We start from the raw sequence: 20,389 nt of genomic DNA, 5'->3' as shown, positions 1-20,389 counted from the left end.
GACAGTGAGGAGCCTGAGGAGATTCTGTATGTCACCGAAGACTCTCGAAAACTTCTACAGGTGTACCATGGAAACCATTCTGGCTGGTTGCATCACTGTCTGGTATAGAGATACCAACACTCAGGACAAGATAAAGCTCCAGAGGGTTGTTAACTTGGCCTGCAACATCATAGGCACCAGACCTCTCCAACGGGGGAATCTACAAGAGGCAGTGTCTTAAAAAGTAGCCTCTACCCTCAAGGATCCTCACCACCCAGCCCATGCCCTCTTCACTCTGCTCCCATTGGGAAAAAGATACAGGAGCCTGAAGACGAACACCCAGCAGCACAAGAACAGCTTCTTCCCCACTGCCATCAGATTCCTCAATGATCAATGAACCACAGTCACTGCCTTACTTTGACTTGACATTTTAAAATTTATTTTGTAAGGGGGTTGATATGAATATTTGCACTGGAATGCTACTGCAAAGCAGCGAATTTCATGACATGTTCATGATAATAAATTCTGATTCTGATGGCAACACTGTTCATATCAGTGTTTGTAAGATGTCTTCCATTTTCTTAGCCATGTAGTATTCATTCACCCCATCATTTTGCAGGGCTTCAAAGACTGCCTACTAACAATGAGAAGCTGCAGGGTCTCAGTGGGTCCATCAGTTACTTGATCCTGAATATTCATTATCTCAATGGATGCTCCCATGACCAAGGATCAAATCCTTATCTCCCTAACACACCCCTCCCCAACCTCCTCATTCAATGGATCGCCCTCCATAACATTAGTCACTCTTACATCATCAGACACGCTCCTTTTCCATCTGCTAAATGTGAAGTGTTCTAAAGCGACCTCAGCAACTCACTAGTTCACTCTTCCATAATAAACCACCACAAGGGTTTTATTAACTGCTCGGTTTAAAGTCCAGCAATTAGGGTATCTCTTTTAGTTATTATCCAACAGCATCTGAAATGCTGACTGATCTGCAGATACTACCAAAATGAGGGAATAAAAAGTGCACTCATCTCCACGTGTAACATGTGACTGATTCCACACCTATTGGACATGTTTAAACATCGCTCCAAATTGAGGGTTTTTGGAAATAAACAAGCTACATTGCCACCCGCCCCATTTCTCTGCAATATCATGTCAGTGTCATAGTTGTCTGGTTTTGATTTAATCCGGTTTGGTCCCTGAGACCTCATTCAAAATTCATGCTCCAAAATTTGAAGAAAATGTTTTGTGATTCAACTTATTTTAATATAAAACTGCTAAACTGTTCAGAGGCCAATGCAGGTAAAGGTAACAATAATCTTTTCAGCGAATCAATCAGCGCTCAGGTTCACTCAAGAAAAGTCACCGTCTTTGGAAAATTGAATGGTTTTGAAGTTCCATTAAAAAGTTGCCGTTAAAAAGGAAACAATTCATGCATTCTGTGCGATGAAAATGAACAAGTGCACACTGCATGATAATGTACCCTGAAATATTTCCATGACTAGTCCTTTTTCACGATGCTATTGGGAATCCCAGATAATACAGATGTGGCGGCAACTCTTGGAACACTCAGGACCACTTAGCTACTGAGTTTCCAACAGGAGCATAAGATGTAAGAGCAGAAATAGGTCATTCAGCCCATTGAGTCTGCTCTGCTATTTAATCATGAGCTGATCCATTTTCACACTCAACCCCACTGCCTGGCCTTCTTCCCATAACCTTTGATGCCCTGGCTAATCAAGAACCCATCCATCTCTCCCTTTAATATACCCAATGTTGCCTGTGGCAACAAATTTTACAAATTCACCACCCTCTGGCCAAAGAAATTCCTCTACTTCTCTCTTCTCAGCAGACGTCCTTCAATCCTGAAGTTGTGCCCTCTTGTCCTAGATGTAAGGAGAACATAACATTTCCTGGACTTAATGATGAGCTCATCAATTTATTTTCATTTGAATTTTTTGTAAAAGTTGACCCCCCCCCCCCAATTTAACCCAAAAACTTCGACAATTACATGAGTATATACAGTAAGATGTTGATATTTTACATTACTGGGGTGATGCATAAAGCAATGAACCCTCATTCTTGTGTTGACAGATTTAGGATATTTTAATGTTCAAATTTATTGTTAGAGTATGTTGATGGCATCACTTAGTGAAACATGACATCATTCCAGACTCAGCCATTCAGCTAGATGGCCTTACCACCTTCAGGGGAGACTGAGATGCTGCTGCATCTGGGCAAGACTGAAGAAGGGGGTCTGTGCATTTACATTAGTGAGTAATGGTGCATAAATATTTCAGTGGTAAAGACTTTCTGCTCAGAAGAGAGAGAGAACCTGATGGTGCAATACAGACCCTTTTACTTGCCCAGGGAATTCACGCCCACACTGTTTACTGCTGTTTACGATCTGCCATTGCTAATGAGGATGAAGGAGCCCATCTGTGAAGCCCAGACGTCCTACCTTGTTGGTGCCATGATTGTAGCTGGCAATTTCAACCACCCCAATCTGAAAACGATAGTTCCAATAGCATGTTAACTCTTAGGGTGGCCATTCCAAAGGAGGACATTGTCATGGGTCTATATATACTCAGTGTGTTTGAATTTGTTATTTTTGCAATACCATTTAAATCTTATAAAAGTTTTCTTTTAAAAACATACTGTGTGTGTGTGTGTGTGTGTGTGTGTGAGTGTGTATGGTAATATATGGTAACCTATAACCATGTCCTCCTTTGGAATGGCCAGAGGAGAGAACACCCTGAATCAGGTGTACAGCAACATTCTTGGTGCACAAAAGGCTTCCCCTCACTCTCACCTTGGATACTTGGATCATACATCAATCCTGCTGACCTTAGCATACAGACTGCTTGCAAAACAAATGAAGCAAGATTGCAGTGAGATCAGGACGTGGCTGGAGTGGGTCACAGCAGTGCTAGAGGACTGCTTTGAGACACAGACTGGAGCTCTTTCAGGGAGGCAGCCATCTTCAATTGGATAAGTTAGTATTGTGGTTAAGTTATTGGACAAATAATTTGGTGATCTGAGTTAAAATCTCACCATGGCATCAATTATGATCATAAAGACTCGCCAGCAGCTATACTTTGTGAGGAGTTTGAGGAGATTAGTTAGGTCACTGAAAACTCTCGCAAACTTCTACAGGTGGACAGCATTGAGGCTGGTTACATCACTGTCTGCTATGGAAATGCCAATGCTCAGGACAAGAATAAACTCAAGGGGTTTGTTCATTCGGCCTTCAGCACCAGACTTCACTCCAGGCGATATCTTAAGAAAGAAGCCTCTATCATCAAGGACCCTCTCCACCCAGGCCATCCCCTCTTCACTCTGCTATCATCGGGGAAAAAGGTATAAGAGAATGAAGACAAGCACATGGCAGCACAAGGACAGCTTCTTCCACCCCCCCAAGGTGATTATACAGAATCCTCACCTCCATTCCATTCTTCCAGTTCCACTTGTTCTGCAGCATTTCTTTCATCTACAAATTTTCCAATGCCACCACGGTTATTGACAAAATCACAAAAAACATTGAGGAAATGTACACGAGGGAGGTACATTGGGTAGTTGAGTGGTACCACACTAAATACCTTGCACTCAAGGTTAGCAAAACCAAGGAGAGAACTGTAGACTACAGGAGGCAGTCAGGAGAACATGAACCAGTCCTCATCAAGGGGTAAGCAGTGGAGAGGGTCAAGAACTTCAAATTCCCAGGTGTCAACATCTCTGAGGATCTGTGCTGGGGCCTCCATGTTGATGCAATCATGAAGAACACTTGACAGTGAGGAGCCTGAGGAGATTCTGTATGTCACCGAAGACTCACGAAAACTTCTACAGGTGTTCCATGGAAACCATTCTGGCTGGTTGCATTACTGTCTGGTACAGACAGATACAGGAAAGATACAGGAGCCTGAAGATGAACACCCAGTGGCACAAGGACAGCTCCTCCCCCGCCATCAGATTCCTGAATGATCGATGAGCCACAGACACTGCCTTACTTTTTGACTTTTTCTTGCACAATTTTTGTTTATTTTTGTAAGGTGGTTTATATGAATGTTTACACTGTGTCGCTGCCACAAAACAAATTTTGTGACTTGTTCATGACAATAAATTCTGATTCTGATTAAATAAATTTGGAATTTGTGAAACGCAGTAATCAAGTTCTCTAATGTCCTTCAAATTTTCTTCAGGGAAGCAAATCTGTTCTCCTTCTGCAGTCTGTTATATATTTTCTCAAAATCCACCAGTGTGGTTGAATCTCAGCTGCAGATCCAGTTTGGGGCAATTGAGGGTGGATAATAAATGCTGATCTTGTTGGTGATGTCTCAATGAATAAAATGTCAAGGACAAACATAAATCCTCATTACTTCTCCTGATCGATTGCAAAGAGGCCTTTACACTGCTAAATTTATAACAGAATCTTTTATGAATTGGCATTCTGTCTTAAGAAAATATCTAGCATTAATATTTAAAATATTGCCCTATTGTAATTTGTTGAGTGAATAACATCTATCTGTAATAATTAGATTTTCTTCTGACAGTCCAGATTGCATCTCACTAACAATCTCCTTGTGAACCATTTTAAATATAGACTTTATTATGAGCTTTTAATTTACTTTTTCCACTTCTTTGAACTTAAAGATCGAGGCCAATGTGTATTCAAAAGCTATTTGGAAAAAATAGTATGGCAGCACATTTAGCATGGAGGATGGCACAATGCTGTTACAGCACCAGGGATTGGGACTGGGGTTCGAATCCCTTTGTGTAAGGAGTTTGTTCATTCTCCCTGTGCCTGCCACTCTCCAAAATGTACCGGGAGTTGTAGGTCAATTGGGTATGATTTGGTAGCACAGGTTCGTGGGCCAAAAAGACTTGTTACTGTGCTTTATGTCTAAAAGGATTGCCTGCACCTTTTCTCTTTTACTCACTACAGCTGAAATATTAAGTGTTAAAGTCTGAAAAGTACTTTGATGTTTTGCTAATTGATTCAAATATCGAGTCCAAATCTGTTCTTCACCAGCCCGTATGTCCTGTGGGATAATGTTTCCTGACACAAATGGGTACATAATTGCTCAATGAACAACAATTGGGGGGGGGGGGGGAACTGCCAAGAGAATGGATTGTGTTTGGGGAAAATTTGAGGCTGCGATTATTCTGAAGAGATGCCAATTAGAGTCTGGAATCTGTCAGCAACAATGGAGTCAGGAACTGCTTGTTATACACCAGACTAGTGTCAATCTGCCTGGTACGAAACTAAGGAACAATTAAGTTCCAGTGTGCTTGATAAATACAGAAGCCTTGAATTCTCCTGTCTCCACTATTTTTAGCGTAACAAGTCACCTTGTGGGAAATGCTCACTTTCTTTGCAACACCATGAGTATTTCATGCTAAGTATTAAAACACCTATAGAATCCAAAGCCTATCAATGACTTATCTCCTTGACCAAATTTTAAAAAAATGAACCAAGTGGGATAAAGAATTAAATGAAATGTAAACAGTTCCTCCAAACTTCTCTGCTTCATTTGCGACCATAACTTCTTAACTCCAATTTCAGCAACTGGGAAAAACATTAAATATATTTAACATTCCCATGAGATCATCTCTCGTTTTTTCAAACTCCGGGGAATACAGAGCAAGTCAACTCAATCGCTTCTCAAAGGACCATCCCCTCCAGCCAAAGTGAACATTTGTCACATCAGTAAGTTCATTTTCCCTTGGGTGTGGACACCAAAAGCGTACACCTTACTCTGCGTGTGAATTCATCAATGTTCTACAAAACCACAAAAATACTTTAGCGACTTGCAGAAAGTTAATTGAATTGAATTGAATTTTAATTTTGTTAGCACGGTAACAGACCCTTCTGGCCCATGAGTCCATGCACCCAACTACACCCAATTGATTGACAATTCCTGGTATGTTTTTGGGAAGGGGGTGGGGAAGAAACAGGAGCACTTGGAGGAAACCCATGCAGACACGGGGAGAACATCCACACAGACAGCACCAGATTCAAACCCCAGTCCCGGTCGCTGACACTGTAAGAGTGTTGTGCTAACCTCTATGCCAGCCATGCCGCACTTGATCTGCTCCTTCTTTGCCTTAAAAACATAGAAATGCTGGAGGAACTCAGCCGGAATCGCAGCGTCCATAGGAGATAAAGATATATAACTGACATTTCAGGCCTAAGCTCTTCTTCAAGATATGGAGAAACTGTTTGGGGCCTTGAATGGAGGTGAGGGAGATGACAAGATACAAGTTGCATTAACACTATGGAAATGCCAGACACTGATCAGGGGGTCTACCCACCTGCATTGATCATACTGTCTTCACAGAATACCCTATTAACAAATTCACCTTTGACCAGAAAGTATACTGCCAAAAACACACTATGGCAAGTCGAATCCTGTGCTGTCTGTAAGGAGTTTGAACATTTTCCCCGTGTCTGTGTGAGTTTCCTCCGGTGCTCCAGTTTTTTTCTTCCCCCCCTCCAAAAAATGGGGGTTGTAGGTCATTTGGGTGCAAATTCGGCGGCATGGACCTATAGGCTGAAATGGCCTGTTATCTGTATGTCTAAATTTTTTTAAAAATTAAAAACCAATCAGAGTCTGTTTGCACCATTTACAAGCCACAACTCTGGAGCACGTAGGAATACTTTGTAGTTTCCTGGATGAACATAAATCCAATGACACTCAGGAACCTTGACCCCTTCCAGGATCAAGCAGTCCACTTGATTAACAGCCACTTATTATGTTGTTCATTTAATCCACAACTGATGCACCATAATTGCAGTGTGTGCCATCAACAAAATGCCATACTTGGCTATTTGAACAACACTTTGTAAACCAATGAACTCTGTCAATAGATAGATAAGACACATGGAAACAACTCTAAGTCAGCCATGCTCAACATTTTGTTGACTAGATTTCCTCACCCCCCGACCTAGGTCCCCTTCCCTCCATATGAAGCAATCAACTTTTGGTTTCTTCCATACTTCTCTCCTACCGATGACATAACAAAGCATTTTAAAAATTATAATACACGAGGTGAAAAGAAACCAAGGCTTTTATTTAATTGTTCTGTGGCCCCCATGAGAATGGCTGCTCTAAGTCACGCATCATCCTGATGTGGAAACATATCACTGATGCTGGTTCTAAGTCCCACAGCCCAGCACTGTGGGAGCACAATCAGCACAAGGTCTAAAATGGTTCAAGAATAAACCCACCACCATCTTGCCAAGGGCCACTGGAGACGGTCAATTAATGCTGGTCTTGGCTGCGGCACCGACAGCCTTTACAAAGGCAATTACAAAATTGCTTGCTGTGACTGTTTATTACCTTTCTGTGATTCATGTGCAAGATCACACTGCATACAAATATTTCCCAGTCTCTCAAACCATTTAAAAATATTGTACTTTGTGATTTGATTCTCCAAAGTGAATCCTCCACATTCCTGTCCACATTTCTTAATTTCCAGTGGACCTTCTTCATATCTTAATTTCCTGCCTGCCTTGTATTCTGTAAATACATTCCATTCAGTTCCATCATTTAAGACATTGTAAAATACTATTTTAGCTGAAGCCCACCTAACTATGTGCTCTCCTTCTAGTTACATCTTGCAAAACACAAACAAAAACCAAAAATAAAAGAAAAATACCTGTAGATGCTGGAAAGCTGAAATAACAACAGAAAATGTTGTTAATAGACATAAGGGAGGATCTGGGAGTCCATATTTCAGACGACCTTTCCTGGAACTAGCACATCAAGGCAACCATGCAGAAGGCACATCCACACCTCTACTCTCCAAGGGAGTCTGAGGAGATTTGGCATGTCTTCAGACACTCCATCAAACTTCTACCTATGCAGTGTGGAAGGTATGTTGGCATCACAACTGGCTTGGCATTTCAAGTGCCCAGGAATGCAGAAGGCCACAGAAAGTAGAAAACATAGCCAATCTATCACAGATTGTGACCTCCCATCCATTACAGACATCCAATTGAGGTGCTGCTTCAAGAAGGCAACTAAAACCATAAACCATTACCCTGATCACAGCCTCTTTTTCCTTTGGGTAGAAGATACAGAAGCCTGGAAAACCAGCACCTCCAAGTTCAAGTGAAATGTGAAAGTCTGCAGATGCTGAGATTGTAGCAAAACACACACAGAAATTCTGGAGGCACTCAGCTGGTCTTGCAGCATCCATAGGAGGTAAAGATATATTACCGATGTTTCACGCTGAGCCATTCTTCAAGGTATAAGCAAAGAACAATAAGGCATCTTAATTAAAGACTAAATAAAGATTAAATCTAGACTCTTCCCCCCCCCCCCCCCTCCCATTCCTCCTGCTCTCTCTCTCATCTTTAAATAAGATGCTTGCCTGTTTTTTGCTTTTACCTTGAAGGGCTCATGCCTCAGGCCTGAAATGCTGGTAATATATCTTTACCGCCTATGGACGCTGCAAGACCGGTTGAGTTCCTCCAGCATTTCTCTGTGTGTTTTATCTGCAAGTTCAAGAATAGTTATTTTCAAACAGCTATCAGACTCGAACCTTAGCTTGGTACACTAATTATGGATTGCTATGACTGTGCAAAAGCACTGTCTGATCTGTTGCCAGATATTTTTTACACTAGTATTAGTGAACATTTATTATCTCTTATTCATTTATTGTCTCGTTTAATTTAATTCAAGTAGAGCTTTTCTTTACAAGTACATGTTTAGGAACCAAGTATTTTGGTGCATAGGTACATTGTACAATGTTTACGACAATAAAGTTCAAGTTTATTTAAATCATCTGATTGTACAATTTCAACCTGTCAAAACAGCATTCTCCTCTGTGCAACACACTGCAAACACACATACAGATAAATGATACATGCACCCAGCAGCCCTTACATCCAGACTGCTCAGAGATTGGGTCAGTCCGGATTCCCGGGCAGTACGTTTAAAATTAAAATTTAAGGAGAATAAACAGGTAAATTTTGAGTTTATTAATGAAAATTTTTTTCATATAAAATAAAAAGCACAAAAAAATTCTTTTCTTACACTTATAACATAACAATTACAGCACGGAAACAGGCCATTAGGCCCTTCTAGTCCGCACCGAACCAAACACCCCTTTCTTGTCCCACCTCCCTGCACAATGCCCATAACCCTCCATCTTCTTCTCATCCATAGACCTGTCCAACCTTTTCTTAAATAATACAATTGACTCCGCCGCCACTATTTCTCCCGGAAGGTCATTCCACTCGGCTACCACTCTCTGAGTAAAGAAGTTCCCCCTCATGTTACCTCTAAACCTCTGCCCCTTAATTCTTAACTCATGTCCTCTTGTTTTAATCTTTCCTCCTCTTAACGGAAATAGTCTATCCACATCCATTCTGTCTATCCCTTTCATAATCTTAAATACTTCTATCAAATCCCCTCTCAACCTTCTACGCTCCAAAGAATAAAGATCTAATCTGTCCAATCTCTCCCTATACTCTAGATGCTTAAACCCAGGTAACATTCTGGTAAACCTTCTCTGCACTCTCTCCACTCTGTTTATATCCTTCCTATAATTAGGCGACCAGAACTGCACACAGAACTCCAAATTAGGCCGCACCAACGTCTTATACAATCTCAACATCACCTCCCAACTCCTATATTCCATGCAATGATTGATAAAGGCCAGCATACTAAAAGCCTTCTTCACCACCCTATTCACGTGAGTTTCTACCTTCAGGGAACGATGTACCGCTACTCTTAAATCTTTCTGCTCTTCTGTATTCATCAATGCTCTCCCATTTACCACGTATGTCCTATTCCGATTCTTCTTACCAAAATGAAGCACCTCACACTTATCAGCATTAAATTCCATCTGCCATTTTTCAGCCCACTTTTCTAAGCAGCCCAAATCCCTCTGCAATCCTTGAAAACCTTCTTCATTATCCACTATTCCACCTATCTTAGTATCGTCTGCATATTTACTAATCCAATTCACCACCCCATCATCTAGATCATTAATGTATATAACGAACAACAATGGGCCCAATACAGATCCTTGAGGCACACCACTGGTCACCGGCCTCCAACCTGACAGACAATTATCCACTACCACTCTCTGGCCTCTCCCTTTCAGCCAATGTTCAATCCATTTGACTATCTTAAAATTTATACCTAAAGACTGCACCTTCCTAACTAACCTTCCATGTGGTACCTTATCGAAGGCCTTACTGAAGTCCATATAGACAACATCCACTGCGCTACCCTCATCCACATTCCTAGTCACCTCTTCAAAAAATTCACTCAGATTGGTCAAACATAACCTTCCTCCCACAAATCCATGTTGAGTGCTCCTGATCAGACCCTGTCTATCCAGATGTTTATAAGTACTATCTCTAAGAATTTTCTCCATTAATTTACCTACCACAGACATCAAACTTACAGGCCGATAGTTGCCAGGCTTCCTCCTTGAACCCTTTTTAAATAACGGAACCACATGCGCAATGCGCCAATTCTCCGGCACTATCCCCATATCTAATGACATTTGGAAAATTACCGCCAGAGCCTCTGCTATTTCCTCCTTCACTTCTCTCAATGTCCTGGGGAAGATCCCGTCTGGTCCCGGAGACTTATCCACCTTTATATTCTTCAAAAGCCTTAAAACTACACCTTTTGTAATCTCTATATTCCCCATATTTACCCAATTTGCTTTTTTTTATCTCACATCTCTCAATATCCTTCTCCTTAGTGAATACCGAAGAAAAGAAACTGTTCAATATCTCCCCCATTTCTCTAGGCTCCACACACAGTTTTCCACTCTGATTTTCTAAGGGACCAATTTTGTCTCTAGCTTTCCTCTTATCATTAACATATTTGTAGAACTCTTTTGGATTAGTTTTCACCCTGCTTGCCATAGTTTCCTCGTACCTTCTTTTAGCTTTCCTAATTCCTCTCTTAAGATTCCTCTTACATTCAATGTATCTTTCAAACAACTCCTTAACTCCATGCTTCTTATATCTAATGTACGCCTCCCTTTTTCTTCGAACCAAGTTTCCAATATTCCTTGAAAACCACGGATCTCTCTAACCTTTTGCCCCTCCTTTTAACCTAACAGGAACATAAAGCTTTTGCACTCTCAAAATCTGATCTTTAAAAGACTTCCATCTCTCTACTACATCCTGCCCATAAAACAAATTGTCCCAATGCACACCCTGCAAGTCCTTTCGCATCTCCTCAAATCTAGCTTTTCCCCAATCAAAAACCTCAACCCTTGGCCCTGGCTTCTCTCTTTCCATAATGACATTGAAGCTGATGGCATTATGATCACTGGACCCGAAGTGCTCGCCAACACTAACCTCCGTCACTTGACCCATCCCATTTGCCAACAGTAGATCCGTGACTTTTATGTGGTTGCTTGTTGCCGCTGTGGAGCTTACGCACACAAGAGTTTTCGAGAAGTCCGACTTCTCAGCTGGTCTTGAACTTTGAACTTAAATATTAAAAATAATGAAATATTATTGTTAAATAAATAGTAGGGTCACAGAGGGTTTGAATGAGGTCATACATATGAGTTGTATATCTCATTCTTATTATCTATGTGGAGAGAAATCGAATTAACATTTCAGACCAATGATCCTTCATCAGAGCTGATCATCAATCTTGACGAATGGTCATTCACCTGGAACATTCACTCTTTCATCCTCCACTCATGTGGTCTGACCTGATGATACCTCCAGCATATTCCTTTTTGGTCCCATAATCTTTTCTGCCTCTTTCTTTTCTTTTTCTTTCTTTGGCTTGGCTTCGCGGACGAAGATTTATGGAGGGGGTAAAAGTCCACGTCAGCTGCAGGCTCGTTTGTGGCTGACAAGTCCGATGCGGGACAGGCAGACACGGTTGCAGCGGCTGCAGGGGAAAATTGGTGGGTTGGGGTTGGGTGTTGGGTTTTTCCTCCTTTGCCTTTTGTCAGTGAGGTGGGCTCTGCGGTCTTCTTCAAAGGAGGTTGCTGCCCGCCAAACTGTGAGGCGCCAAGATGCACGGTTTGAGGCGATATCAGCCCACTGGCGGTGGTCAATGTGGCAGGCACCAAGAGATTTCTTTAGGCAGTCTTTGTACCTTTTCTTTGGTGCACCTCTGTCACGGTGGCCAGTGGAGAGCTTGCCATATAACACGATCTTGGGAAGGCGATGGTCCTCCATTCTGGAGACGTGACCCACCCAGCGCAGCTGGATCTTCAGCAGCGTGGACTCGATGCTGTCGACCTCTGCCATCTCGAGTACTTCGACGTTAGGGATGCCTCTTAACAATTCACAATATGACATTAACCAATTATTTATAATCCTATGAGCTCCAATTTTATGTATTAATTTCTTAAGTGACAAGTTATTGAATGTTTTAGTGATCCATATCAGTCATACAGCACCCCTAAGGGGCCACAGCACATTTAAGGGGAGAGCCACAGAACAAAATCATAAAATGTTTAATTTTTTAATGTAGTTGGCAGGGGAGAAGTATGGAAGAAACCAACAAATCTTCATGGCTTCACAGTGAAGAGAGCCCATAAATTGAGCAGAGCCCTAAGGGGGTGAGAATGGCTGATCCACATGGCCTCCAGACTCAAGCAACATGTTTATTCCTAAAGCAAAAACATTGCTTGAAATGTGAAACTGCTGAGGATACTCAACACATCAGGCAGCATCTGTGTGGAGAAAACAAAACTTCACAGTCCATTTGTTTCATCTTTATCAAACCTGTTGATCTTGACTAATAAACATTAACCATAAATGTGTAACCATTGATGCAGGATCTTTTCATAAGTGACCAGTGAAGCACATGAGTAAATTCCAGACCAAAGTAACCCCTTCCTTTAATCTAACATAAAAATCTCCTGTGCATTGTGGCACTATATTCCCCATCATATTCTCCTTCCTTTAGCGAATACATAGTATTATAAATTATGCATTATTTATTTAAATCTTTTCCAATGCTCACACACATACTTTTTAATCTAATTTTGCAATTTTCTTTAGCCAGGTCGACCCACATATTTACACAGTTTGTTTTGTTCAGATTGAAGATCCTATCACAAGAAATATTATCAATATGACATCTTGCAGAGGAAAGACATTAATACTGCAAATAGCTAAATTGCTTTCAAAAGACGTGGCCAGTTAGTTGATATGTACTCGGAATTACAAACCTCCCATTGCATGATAATAAATTACGGAGAGGGGTGATGGACGACACGTTTGACACATGGGATGATTTAAAGTGGCTTATAGGTTCCATTAAAAGTAATTTGGAAATAAATTTTGTAGTTTTGTTTCATTTCAAACAGCGATATAAAGGAATTGATGATCTGCATTATTTCCTCCCATGAGCTGATTTAATATCCTTGCAACATTGGCTCATTTACAAAAATATTTAAGCTGCATACAGCTAGTTATCACAGAACGTGCGTTTACACAATGCCATTAGCCTTCGTGAGTAAATATTCAACTGCATATTAACTTTCCAATGGAAACACTTCTATCATAGCCTGCTGCATAACATGCAGAAAATACATGGGTGGAATTAAAATTAAACAAAACTTACAAATCTTGTCATTTTCCTTTGTTACAAATGATGGTATTTTAAAGATCTCTAAATGATTTGTGGTGCCTGCTTGTTTTCTCAATGAGATTACTTCATTCTAATAAAATTGCTAATTCGTTACTTTGCAACCTTTTTTGGTACTGTAACATTCAAGATGAAATATGGCATCAAAAGGAAATGATTTGGGTGAGGGAATCAAACTATATTCTTTCAAATTTGCCTACAGGCAGTTGACATTTTGGGCTTGAGCTCCTCATCAGGTATCAACCCGAAGGTATCATTCAGATTACCTCCTCGATGAAGGGCTCAAACCCAAAACATTGATTGCTTTCCATGGATGCTGCCTGACCTACTGAGTTGTTCCAGCACTTTTGTGTATTGTATAAGATATAGGATGGATCTTCTAAAAAGGATTCCTTCAGGGTCAAAAGTGTTGCTTGATATCAAATGGGAATAACTCCATTCATTTCACCTGATCATTTATTTACATCAGCTATGCTGTAAAGTAATTGCTTCAACCTGTTCTACAGAATGATGATTATCGCTTACAGATTGAGTGGAGAAGAACTCAGAAAAAGTCATGGCCTGCATCAGCCAAGGATCAATCATTAAATCTCAGCAAAACATGCCAGTTCAATTTCATTTCAGTACTTTGGAGAGCTGCTGCCAAACAATTTCATTAGAAGAGATTCAAGAGTTGTTCAGCAATTGCAATAACTCCACCCCCACCCATCCAGATTTCTAATAGTTACAGCTGATGCACTAATTCCTGGCAAACAATAAATGTTTCATTACCGTGAACCAAGATGCGAGAGGGTGCTGAGGGCACTTGGGGCTTCCTGATCGTGTCTGAGGTTTGGAACTGGAGCTCGGGTTGTCATTGGTTTGGACTGAAGTCTACAGAGGGTGCGAGAGCACTGGAGGCGAATCCACAGACACTCGTTGACTCCGTGGGGGATTCTCTTGCTTCTCTTTCTCTGACTGTAAAGAGTGCCTGGCAATTTCTGCTGATGGTGAATCTTTGCCTTACGGTAGACTCAAGGAAGTTTTGTATAATATTGCATTTTTTATTACATGACAATCAAAGAATTTTGATTTTTGAATAAAATAATCTCAAATAATTTGCAAAAGAGAAAAATGTATTTTTAATATTAGTATTATTCTTGAGGTGGACCATCCCGATTACAACATTTTACAACATCTAGCTGTAACCTGTCTCTTAGTGGACATTATCTGGCTTCTGAAAATTGTACTGGGTCAGGGGAATGTTATCTTGGGTTTAATATTGCATGGTGTTAACTGCGACAAATAAACGATACCTGATATTAATTTATTTGGGAACTCACAAATGTGATGAATCAAGTATTTGCGGAACCTTATTTCTTCAATCCAACCAATATAGGTGCAGTGATTGGTAAGGTAGATGAGATACAAACCAGAGGCCAAGGTATCTCAATGTTCTGAACAACTAGTTTACTTTTTTGCTTTCAAGATTTTTCTAATAGTCAAACTGATATGGTTTGACAGTTGAAATTACTTGAATAAATTATATTTAACCAATAGCAATTTCTAAACAACTGGTGAATTACCTTTAGGCCAGGAATAAGTGACGTGGAGATTATAATTACATAATTTATCATCTGAAGCTTTACACATAGCAGGCACTAGATTCATCAAATCTCTGATGAATGGCTGATAGACATAGTAAAATATCTAGAGTTCTATTTTGTCTGAAACTCTGAATTGTAGTTAGGCATATCTTCATAAAGCAAAGTTAAGTATATATTCACATAAATATAATGCTGTTATGTTAGGTCTTGATCCACAGAAAGCTAAGTAATAAATGAGTTCATATTGAGGTTATTGATATTCCCTGCTAATACAGACTTAAAATTAAGACCTAACGTTTGAAGCCATAGTTCTGTCTTTGTAACTGGTATTACATTATTTGTCATACAGTAGTCCCCCTTCTCTGTGGGGAACATGTTCCGAGGACCCCTCCCCCCCCCCCCCCGTGAATGCCTGAAACCATGGTTAGTATCGAACCCTATACATAGTATCTTTATCCTATACATACACACCTATGATAAATTTTAATTTATACATTAGGCACAGTAAGAGATTAACAACAATAACTAATAACAAAATAGAACAATTTTAACCATTTTTAATGTTATAATTGAACACGAGCATTGTTTTTACTGTGACAGTCGATCTGATAACCGAAATGGCTACTAAGTGACTAATGGGAGGGTAGCGTACACAGCATGGATATGCTGGACAAAGGGATGATTTACATCCCAAGCGGGACGGTGCGAGATTTCATCACGCTACTCAGTATGGTGCACAATTTAAAACTTATGAATTGTTTAATTCTGGAATTTTCCATTTAATATTTTCGGACCATGGTTGACTGTGATTAACTGAAACCACAGAAAGAAAAACCACAGATTTGGGGGGGGGGGAACCACTGTACTACCATCTTCCTAGGTTCAAGGTTCCTTTTTATTGTCATGTAATAATACATTGAAAATGTAACATACAAGTTAAACTTTAATTTTTGCCTGTTGTAAGGGAAAGAGAAGCAAAAGAGAGTCACTTCAGAGACACTGAGTGTCTGTGGATTCTCCTCCAGTGCTCCCGCACAGACTCCTGTTCACTCCATTGGCAACCTGAGCTCACGATCTACATCTCCGACATGAACAGGAAGCCTTCAGCACCTTCTAATTATATCTCCAATAGCCAGATCACTTCTTCATGCGTTTACAATATGAAAACGCTCACACTTACGTTTAAATTTATTTGCAACAGTACAACTGGTAATAGCGAGGAGGGTTCCTTTGCGAGCAGTCTAACAAGACATCACCAAGATTCATACAGCCAAATAAAGGACATGATTTACAGAGTGTAATGAAAAGAAAGATCATTTACTACCAAGCAAAGGCAGCATGAGTACACGGTTGTTGGGTTCATTCAGGAGCCTGATGGCTGGGGGGAAAAGCCTGTCATTAAGCTATGGGCGGCATGGTTATCTTAGCGGTTAGTGCAATGCTGTTATAGTACCAGAAACCTGGGTTCGAATCCGGCATTGTCTAGAAGGAGTTTATACGTTCTCCCTGTGTCCTGTTTTCCTTGGGTGCTCCAGTTTCCTCCCACCCTCCAAAATGTGCCGGGTGTAATTGGGCGGCAGGGGCTTCAATGGAATTGGCTTCTACCATGTTGGAAATTAAATTTTAAAATTTAAAGCCTTTTGGTGCATGCTTTTGCATTCCTGATCCTTCTCTCTGATGGAAGGTGGGAGAAGAGAGGGTATCGGCTGCCTTTCCAAGGTGGTGGGAGATGTTGAAAGAATCCATGGAGAGAGGGAAGTTTATGTGATGTCCTGAACTGTGTTCAGTACCTTCCTTAGCTTCTTCTATCTTGAGCAGTGCTCTCAACTCACCCTGTGATGCCCCCAGTGAGTATGCTTTCAAAGGTGTGCTACCATGAGTTCTTATTCTCGTTTTTTAATCTTTTTATTGGTTCTAATATATGCAAAGTACATCTAGTACTAATAATAAAGTAAGTTAATATCACGTTACAAGTATAAAGTAATGATAAACAAGATACACGTGAACCCATGTTACAAAATGGAAAAAAGTGAAAGTAACAAAACCACCATATATTCCAGATCAAATCCCACCTTATGAGGGTTGCTGGCCAAGTTAAGGAGTGCATAACTAAAAATGTCAACTATAGGATCATAAAAAATAGCAGAGATGATTAATCTACAAGTTTTGAAATGAATTGAGAAAAGGACCCCAAAGAGAAAGAAAGCTAAGATCCATCACAGTAGAACATCAAATTTTTTTCTAGAGACAGTCATGCCGTCACATCCGACAACCACTGAGTATGAGCATGGGAGGGGCAGCATCTCAGCAAAATGGCCCTTCTTGTGATGAGGGAAGCAAAAGCCATGACGTAGGATTGTGGAAAAGTCAGTATTAAATCCATCGGCCCACTCACTCCAGAAATAGCAATGAAAGGGTTAGGAGTCAATTTAATATTAAGAACTAACGATAAAGTGCAAAATACCCCTTGCCAGAAATTAAAGAAAGAAAGACATAGCCAAAACATATGATACAACTTGCCTTCCTCACTTAATCATTATCATGAGTTTAAAAAAAAGTTAAATTTAGACATACAGCACGGTAACAGGCCAATTCGGCCCTGTGAGTCCATGCTGCCCAACTTACACCCTATTGACCTACACCCCACCCCCCCAGGTACGTTTTGAAGGGTGGGAGAAAACCCTTGCAGACACGGAGAAAATGTACAAACTTCTTACAGCCAGCACGGGATTCAACTCAGGTCCAGTCCCGATCGCTAGCACTGTAAAGGCATTGCGCTAACTGCTACACCCACCTTAAGTTGCTGCGATTAAGTTGTTGAGGGACAAGGGGGCCCTGCCTAATGTCCTTCATCTTCACATAAGATCACAGAAGATATAGGAGCAGAAGTAGCCAATTGGCCCATTGAATCTGCTCCTCCATTTTATCATGGTGCCCTTTCTTGACTGTCTCATCAATGTGCATGTCGTGGATCAAGTCGTTGGAGATGGTTATTCCTAAGAACTTGAAGACTCTCTCGGGCAAGGCACAATATCTCAAGCTGCATTACGGAGTATGATTAGACATGGATTAGTCAAGTATGCCAACAGGCAGATACTTGGTTAGATGGCAAGAAACTGAATTGGGATTTGCAAAGGTTTTGAACAAAGAAATGTACAAGTTGTTAAATCCTAAAATAAAAGTTTCAACTATGCCTTTCAGCTTCTCCAAAAGATGCTACCTTCATGAGGAAAAAAAATAAATTGCTTCTGAAATGACAAGGGACAAGGGAATTTTGTATCATTCTGTCATTGTGTTGTCACGTCACCAGTCCACTGATGTGTTTCAATGCAATTAAAGTCATTGTGCCATGCATTTAGAGGAAAAATAACTTTACCAAATATGAATAGTAAGATAGCAATAGAATGACGCATTTTTAAAAACAATTCAAGTCCAACTTCAGAATCTGGAACACAAAAATCTGGACTGAAGCTCCAATAAAAAACTGAAGGGGTGTGAAACTGTCAGGTGTCCCATCCTCTACGGAGAGGGTAGAAAGCACCAAGTTCCTCAGAATTCACTTAATTAGTGACCTATCATGATCACTATATCTCCTCACTTGTCAGGAAGGCGCAACAGCGACTGCACTCCCTGAGAAGGCTGAGGTGGGCAAGGCTACCGGCAACCATTCTGTTAACTTTCTACACTAGCTCTATCGAGAGTGTCCCGTGTGGTACAATTGTTGTAGAGCATCGGATCGGGGGTCAATCCAGTGGACCATAAAAGCAGCAGAGAACATCCCTGGGGCCTTCCTCTACCCCATCAACATGATATACCAGGGTCGTTGCTTAATGCAAGTCGTCAACTTTATTAACATCAGATTGCACATGGTGAAGAGTGAAAGGGGAAAGGTTGAAGGAAACAAGAGGGGGAACTTTTTCATACAGAGAGTGGATGGGATGTGGAATGAGCTTCCAGATGGTGTGGTGAATGAGGGCTCAATTTTAAAATGTAATAGGAATTTGGACAGGTCCACAAATGGGAGAGGTATGGAGGGCTATGGATTGGGTGTAGGTCAATGGGATTAGGCATAAAAACAGTTCAGCACAGACTAGAAGGGCTGAAGAGGCCTCTTTCTGTGCTGTAAGGTCCTATGGTTCTAAGTACAATCTGACAAAACACATAGATACACGAGTCATAAAACAATTGTAGAGCTCGTCGAAAGAACCAAAGACTTGTTGATCAAACCAAGGCTTTTATTAGCAAAAGACAGGAGCTCTTTACAGGTCCGGAATGATCCGACCTGGCTAGGGACACAACCCTTTAAGGCCCAGACAATAGGTGTGGCTTAGCTCTCAGCCAATCGCTGTAAGCACGGTCTAGATACAGTAACTATATACACTATGTACATTGGTGATAGATCTGTACTATCACAACAATACAGACAAATAATACACATGCCGGACACGTATTGAAATATATAACTAAATAAATATCGTTTCATAAATATGAGAGTCTCGGATAGATAAGTGTGAGCAGCTCTTTCGGTCGTTCAGAATTCTAGTCAATGAGGACCCTTACCACCCTGCAGGCAGCACTTTTTACCTACTCCAGTCAGGAAAAAAATGCAGAAGCATGAGAGCTAGAACCACCAGGCTGAGAAACTGCAGTGAGATTGCTGAACAACTATGAATTGCGAAAACAATTCTGCAAAACTCCACTATTTACTAACAATATTTATTTTCAATGTACATGTATTATGATCGTATGTGCGTTGGCACTGTTCGGTGCCGTGGACTGAAGGACGCTGTTTCGTCTGATTGTACTGGCACAATCGAATGATAAATAAACCTGAACTTGAAATTTGAATGAGCTTTGTTACTCAGTTTTTTTCCAATATCTCTCAGGCTCTTGAACCTCCTCATATTTACCCTAAATCACAAACGACTCCAGTACCAGCAAAAAATGTGACTGAACTATTGAAAGACTGCTTTTCTTTTTCACTACTTGTGTACATTCATTCAGGAGTCTGATGACAGCGGGAAACTGTCTTTGAATCTGATGGTGTGTGTTGTCACACTTGTGAACCCTCTACCCGATAGTAGGGGGATGAAGAGAATGTGGCTGGGGTGGGATGATTCCTTCTTTGTTTTCCTGTCTGTAACTCCATCTCACAACAGCCTCCGCACAACTCAGCTTTGTATAATCAACAAATTTGAATACATTACAGGTGATTCCCCT

The 20,389-nt window shown here is 40.8% G+C and overlaps 1 long non-coding RNA gene across 1 annotated transcript in view; it reads right to left on the bottom strand.

Moving 5' to 3' along the window:
• Positions 1-20,389, bottom strand: part of LOC138737536 (uncharacterized) — a 42,902-nt gene that overhangs the window by 1,010 nt on the left and 21,503 nt on the right. The window lies entirely within an intron of this gene.

This window comes from Narcine bancroftii, chromosome 6 (assembly GCF_036971445.1).
Source record: "Narcine bancroftii isolate sNarBan1 chromosome 6, sNarBan1.hap1, whole genome shotgun sequence".
NCBI classification, from domain to species: domain Eukaryota; kingdom Metazoa; phylum Chordata; class Chondrichthyes; order Torpediniformes; family Narcinidae; genus Narcine; species Narcine bancroftii.
The sequence above is the reverse complement of the archived record's forward strand: the minus strand, read 5'-3'. Positions and strand labels throughout refer to the sequence as shown.